The sequence below is a fragment of the Rhyacophila brunnea genome, unplaced genomic scaffold (genome assembly GCF_057557595.1).
Source record: "Rhyacophila brunnea isolate RB1 unplaced genomic scaffold, BYU_Rbru_1.0 scaffold_32, whole genome shotgun sequence".
NCBI classification, from domain to species: Eukaryota; Metazoa; Arthropoda; class Insecta; order Trichoptera; family Rhyacophilidae; genus Rhyacophila; species Rhyacophila brunnea.
In genome coordinates, this window is record NW_028232985.1 from 1,614,242 (window position 1) to 1,621,453 (window position 7,212).

Consider the following 7,212-nt stretch of genomic DNA (forward strand, 5'->3'; position numbering starts at 1 on the left):
TTAAATTAAAGAAATATATTTACATTGAACTGGATGCATTTATTTTTATTTGAAATATCATTGGAGTGGTATGTTAAATATATACATTTTTTTTCACTATTTGTATTTTTTTATAAAGTCTTCGATTCTGTAACAGTCCTGATTTCGGTTAAACTAGACAAATCGATCATCTTTATAATCCTATTATATTATCCTTCTAAGACGCATATATATATTTTTTTCAATTTAATTGCTTGTGCACATGCGAAAATTTCTTAATCGTCCAAAAACTTTAGATAGATTTCGGTAAACAATTCTATAAAATCTCACCATTTCTCAAACACCACTAGAAATCTTCTAGAAACATAGAATGATTGATTCATGAAATTCATAAAACATAAATTATTCGTATAAATTATTTTCATGATAATTATGGGCATAGTGGGTTTTACAGATTACAAACTGGTTATAAAATTTTGATTAAAAAATTACTTTCTTGTGTTTTAACATATTCTGGTAAATTTTTTTAAATGTAGTTTTTTTGTTATTCCCATTTTTTATACAAAAAAATTACAATTTAATCCAGTAATCATTTTATTTATCAAAACTGAGATAAATCATATGATAAAAAAGCTTTATTATCTTTAATTTGTTTTTTGATCATCTTATTAGATTCTTTTTTTAACACAGCGGAAGCACTTGTGATACACTTTGTTTGTTTTTTTTAGAGAATTACAATCGTTAATTCTATACATAGTAAAAAAGACACATCAAAATTTGATGAAATTTTATTTTCGAAACCTTTCAATTCACGAAAAAACATGAAATTTTCTTAGAAAATGCATTAGATTTCATATTATAATAGAATACTTCATATAAACAAATTATTCTAAAATTTTATAAATATGTTCTACATCAAAAATGGCACAATTCAAAAAATAAATATCAATAATATTCTTTCTTGTTATAAATATCAGAAATTAAGAAAAATATCGCTTTCCTTTTAAACTTTTATTGTACCTAACTTATATATATATTTATATGTTAAATTATAAAATTTAAAGGTGGAATCCCCATACCCGTCTATTTTAAAGAAAGAAAATAATTTTTAACTTTATCTGTACACATCTTTTATTTGTCTAATCAACTATATCAATCTATAATAATACGCCAGAATAATAGTTAAATGATTTTTTTTTTACATTGACAAGATGAACGGCCAAATAGGCTTTTAATCAAGAATATAATTATTATAGTAACATTAAATGCATAACAAAATAAAATTTTATATATTTTTTTATTTGACCGTGATTCCGGCTAATTTTATAATTCTAGTAATTTATCGGATATAATACCTTATTTTTGTAAACTTTTTCGCTGGTATTTAAAAAAAATGTGATGTATTTATTTGTTTATAAGATTTTTAAATACACTGTAAATTATTTAACTTTCTGAAATACACAAATTTATTCACTTTCAATGCATTAAAAGCTTTCACAAAATATAAGATTACAATTAAGAGTCGTCTTTTTCCAAAATAATTTAACCAGAAACAAATATTATTAAAAATTTTAATCCCGTAAAAGAAGGCAATTATACAACGTTTTTGACGCTTATAAATTCCTTTATACACAAAAAAATTATTTCAAAGATAAATAGCAAATAATAGTGTGTTATTAAACCTTAAATCCGAATATTAAATATTCATACATATTATAATTTATCCAAATATACATTCAAGAAACAGAAAAAAATCTCAAATTTGTTACTTAACGAAAAAATCTGTTAATTATAAACGAAGAACACTTTTTTTCTCTGATCAAATACTTAAAAAATATAATAATTTATTGCTAAAAGGTATTTAATTTTTTAAGTGCAGATTTATGCATGAAATTTTAAGGATTTTAGGTTATTTTTATAATAATTAAGACTGGCGCAATTAAAAAAAACAGGATAAATATGAAAAAATCCAAAATATGTTTTGATCCGACTTGATATTTGCTTTTAACCAAAACACAGAATTTCAGGGATTTCTATATATATTATGTAATTTTCATTATAATTCCAGCGATTTTTTTTGCTATATAGTTAATTTATGTAGTTCAAATTTTTTCAATTCTATTTATCTTTTAAGTTGTATAAAATCATGTATAATTTGAATCTGTGATTTTTATCGCTGCTTTACTAAATGAAAATCCTATAAATCTTTAAGTTATTTTTTTGAGGGCACATTTATTTTTTTTGCAGGAAATATCTATTTATGAGCAATATTATATATTTAGTTGACTTATGTGTTTATGAATAATATATTCTTTTAGTAAAATTCGATAAAATATAAAAAATGTGCAAAATTAACAAAAAAAATCAAAATAGATAAAAATTTAGACTTATAAAATGTAAATTATTCGCAATATACATTTAGAAGTACAATTAATAGCTGTGTTTTTTCTTTTTTAAATTAATATTAAGAAAAAATCCATTGATGATGAATTATATAAGTAAACACGCACTCATTTGATCTGATTATTTTTTATCAAAATAAATATATAAACTGCGAGCACTCAAAAACGTATCTTGTTTAAAAAAAGAAAAATTTATAACAATATAAAATGCCGCAGGTGTGATAGCGCAGGCGTTTTAGAAGAGCTTTAATTAGTTGGCCTGAGCTCCCACCGCAAAACACCCTCGGATTATTATAAATTTACTCAAAACGAAAATACCCGCATGGTGCGGTCCATCGAAACTGGAAAGTCAAAACATAACAAGACTGACAAGTCAGAATAAATTTGGTGGTTTCTGTGTAAGATGCTGAAAACTTGCTCTTAACATTGAATGAAGCCTGCTCTATTCAGCAAGAATATGTGCAGGTATAGAGTGTGGGTAGAATAATTTACCACTAACGGAAAGTAGATAGAATCAGATCCCTCTTATAATCGACTACCGTCTGGTAAGACTAGTCCAATCCACAGAGATCAAACTAGTAAGAAAATTTTTGAATTTAACGTGGGAGATCATCAGATAAGCAAAGTTTTTTGAATGTCATCAGCAAATTTCCTAAAAAGAAATAATATATGGGTAAATAAATAAAAAATTAAGCAAATTCGTTTCGAATACAAAAATATTGATATTAATAACTATTTACCGTTTTAAAATTTGTAAAAATACCGGTATATATGGTTATCTACTTAAAAAATTTAACAACAAATGAGTAATATTTTTATTTATGAATATCGAAGCGGCAAGGTATTATAGGAATGTCGAAACTGAGTACGATATTTAGAAAAGCCTTGCTGGTATTTATTTATGGTCGCTTCTGTCAGAACCAGAAAATATAAAGGCTTTTAAGTAATAAAAAAATTTATAATACATTGTTTTTTTTGAAAAAATCTTCAATTTAATCTTTATGAAAGAGGCCACCTTTCTACGATAAACTAAACAAAAATTTAAATTGAATAAAATTATATTTAATTATGAAAATCTAGCAAAATTAAAGCTCTAGAATTACGTTGAAAGTTCGAGAATATATGTAAACCCCAAAAGTGGGAGTTTAATATATAAAATAACTCATAATATACTGTAATAAAAATCACATAAATGTAAATTTATATTTTTAACGCGACTTTAATGCTACAATTATATCTCAGCTTTATTGATCTGTTTTTTTAAATATATGTAGCATGAATATATAAGTAGAGAAGACACAACAAGAAAACTAGTTTTTGGCGGATCAGTAGAAATTTCGATAATTTTTTAAATAAATTATATTCAACAAAAATATCATTCTTAATCAGACTATGAAAAGAATTACCACCACCCGCAAAATATGTTATATAAGCTAAGTAAATTTTTAGCCGTTTATTGCTTTTAATATTTTTATTCAGCATACTACTTGTTTTTTAGCATTTTGGGTTGTTTTATTGTAAAGTTGAAACAAGCTGCATTTACAAATTATCAATTACCTGAAAAACTCGAAATCGAAAATCAAGCTGAGGCACATATAAAAACTAAAAATATAGGAAAAACCTTGAAATAATGTGTCTTACCCCAGAGAAGTATCAAGAAGAGTTTAAATATTTTTTGCCCACGGGAAATCAATCATATTGCGCTTGAAGAAGAAACCAGAAATTACAATAACAAAATTAGCACATAATTAAAGCAATTAAATTATAAATATTCTAAAATTTAAATCAAGCGACTATGTTTATTTTACCAATAATTTTTCTGAATAAATGTTTTTATTTGGTTAGAAAATTAAAAAAAAACAAACCTATGTTTTGATCTTTGCGTATCTCTTTGACCAACTTTTATTTGTAGATTAATTATAATTCTGATATTTTAGCAATCAATACAATATCACCAATCTGAAGGCTAAATCGCGTCGACTTAATATCAATTTTTATAGCAAAAAGTTTATAACTCAAATTTTCATATAAATTCTTCTAGATTCATTATGCATTTTATATTTAGCTTAGATGTATATGATATTTTCGCATACATCTTGATATTCTTATTTATTTACCATTTCATTGATTTTTCACTCCCACAATCTTAAAATCCAATCGGTCTAGAAAACATAATGAAGAAATAATTATTTACAGATAATAAATCTCTCAAAATTATCCTAAAATTATTTTTTAATAAGTAAACCACTTTCCTGTCCACCTTTATATATATTATTAAATTATCTGCAAAATGATAATATATATACTAGTATTTATAAGTTTTCGAAGCCTCCTTAGCTCAATCGGTAGAGCGATCGGCTTTTAACCGATAGGTCGTGGGTTCAAGTCCCATAGGGGGCGTCTTTTTTGCATGTGATAAATTTTATTTTGATATGTGCCCTCTATTAATTTAGTGGATATTTTAATTTAAGTTTTAACAAATCTTTATTGTACAACATACAAAATATGTCACAGTAATTTATATATTTACGTATATCATTTAAAACTCTGATTTAAATCATTGGTTGCCTTTATTCGTATTAAAATCAAAAGATCTAATATAAATAATTTATATTAATCGGTAAAACACGAAAGTACACAAAAAAATTGATAAAAAACCTTTATGAAGAATTTCAATAAAGTATGCAATCTTATGTTTCACCTAAAAAAATATTTTGTTTAAATGTATTGCCTATTGCAGCCGCATAAAAAAATGCCTGTAGGTAGCAGCAATACGCGTGACTTGTAAATTAAAAATTAGGATAAAACCATTAAAAATTTCGAGCTATCTTAGCTTGAAACTCCAAATATTTTTATCCTTAAAATACTAGCATAATAAAAAAATTATACGTGTTTTTTTTCTGGTCTATCTTTCACCTTGAACATTCATTCAATAAGTCCATAAGGAAATGCGATAATGATTGAATGAATTTATGATAAATTTATTTCTAGATATATTATAATACTGTATTTTATCCTGCTCAATGAATTAAATAGAATTTATTTATAGCCCTATATTTTCGTTATAATTTTAATTTTATTCTCTAGCACATCTTGCTTGATTTCCCTCGCACAAAGTGTATTTATACTTTTGGCTATCTTCACATTTCTGAAGTCAATTTCAATGCCTCTCCCCTTTTCGAGACCATGTACATTCAAGTGTTTTTCTATATCACAAGGTTTGTATATATGCCTCAATTTAGTTCGTGACTTCGAGTTCTAAATGAACTATATAACAAAATTTAGAAAGTATGAAAATTCATTTGCTAATATATGTGTTTCAAAAAGAAATAAAATAAAACTTAGTTTGTATGCTCGTTATATTTTTAAAATATGATAAATATGAAATATGTGTTACAGTTTATAAAAACTTGCTCATTATAGATAATATCTAAGATAGTATAATTTTTCATAAAACTTGGTCTTCTATGTGTCAATAAAGAAGATCTTTTAAAATTAACTTTCAAAATAAATATTTTGCCTGATTGTCTTATTTTATTAAGATTAAACACCGAAAAATCATGAATAGCTGAATACTATTATATTTATTGTAAAACTAAAGCATATAGAGTCGATTTGTCACCTGCTTGTAGTACGGGGTGGTTTCTCTCTCGAAAGAAACATTAAAAGTTAATTATCGAATAAAATAATTATTATATTTTCTAGTTTATGATTTTTTGATCATATTAAGATAATTATATAAATTAAAAATTTAGATCATTTTTAATGGAATATTTATCTTTTATGTTCAAAAAAAAGTAATATGATTTTCTAATTGTATTAGATCAATAAATAATTACAGAAAATTCAATATTTTTAATCTCTAAATTACAATGGTCAGCAGCAGTATGATAATTAATAATTTTAGTTTTTAAAATTTATTATTATCTAATATCATTTTGAAACTTAATAAAAAATCTTAATTTTAAAATAAAAAGATAGCATCTGCTGTTACATTTTATAAAGACATAAAGAATTTTATGAATAGAGGTAAAAAACGAGATTCTTTGCCCCAAAAAAAGTCACAATAAAATTAGATATTCCCGAATATTAACTCTATATAATGTTTGCTGATTAAGATGATTTAAAAGAGCACTTATGAGAAACAAAAGATTCAAATATATCGTATTTGTAAATACTTTTAAAACTAGCAATATATATATAGAAAATACAAACTTAGTTACATTATGATATTTTAGCAACTAACTTACACAAGAATTTTTTTCTAATATTTGTGATTTTAGTAAATTAATAACATTAAATGTTTTTAGAAGCTTATTCACCTGTATAATCTACTAATTTTTACACATGTTATCTATATCATATACTTTTTTTTCATAAAAATGTAATTTATTATATATAACTTCAAAACAGCAAATTAAATACAAAATTACACTATCAACCTTCAAATTTAAATTTAGATAACTATAATTTTAGAAATTGCATACTTTTTATGCCAAAATAGACATTATAATTTTATAAAAATGGCGTAAATAGTAAAATACTGCTAACGTATCCAAATTTCAAAATCTAAAATATTTTCATTGATTAATTTTAATATTAAAATGCAAAAATCACACAAAAATCTTATATCATAAAAGGCAAATTCCATGAAATATAAACAAAATTAATTATACCACTATGGAACTTGCAAATTTAGTTTTTATTGCAGCATATGTAAAATGTACTTTTTCAGAATTAGATTCTAGATCCCTATACAAAATATTTTATTGTGAGGATATTGATGTTGATGAAGTGGAAGAGAATTTGGAGATAGCAGAAGTCCACAAAA

General features: G+C 24.0%; 1 non-coding gene across 1 annotated transcript; it reads left to right on the forward strand.

Annotated features, from left to right (window-relative positions):
• The first annotated feature begins 4,708 nt into the window (after positions 1-4,708).
• Positions 4,709-4,781, forward strand: TRNAK-UUU (transfer RNA lysine (anticodon UUU)). Its single transcript has one exon. It is a non-coding gene; the product is annotated as a tRNA-Lys (tRNA).
• The last annotated feature ends 2,431 nt before the right edge of the window (positions 4,782-7,212 follow it).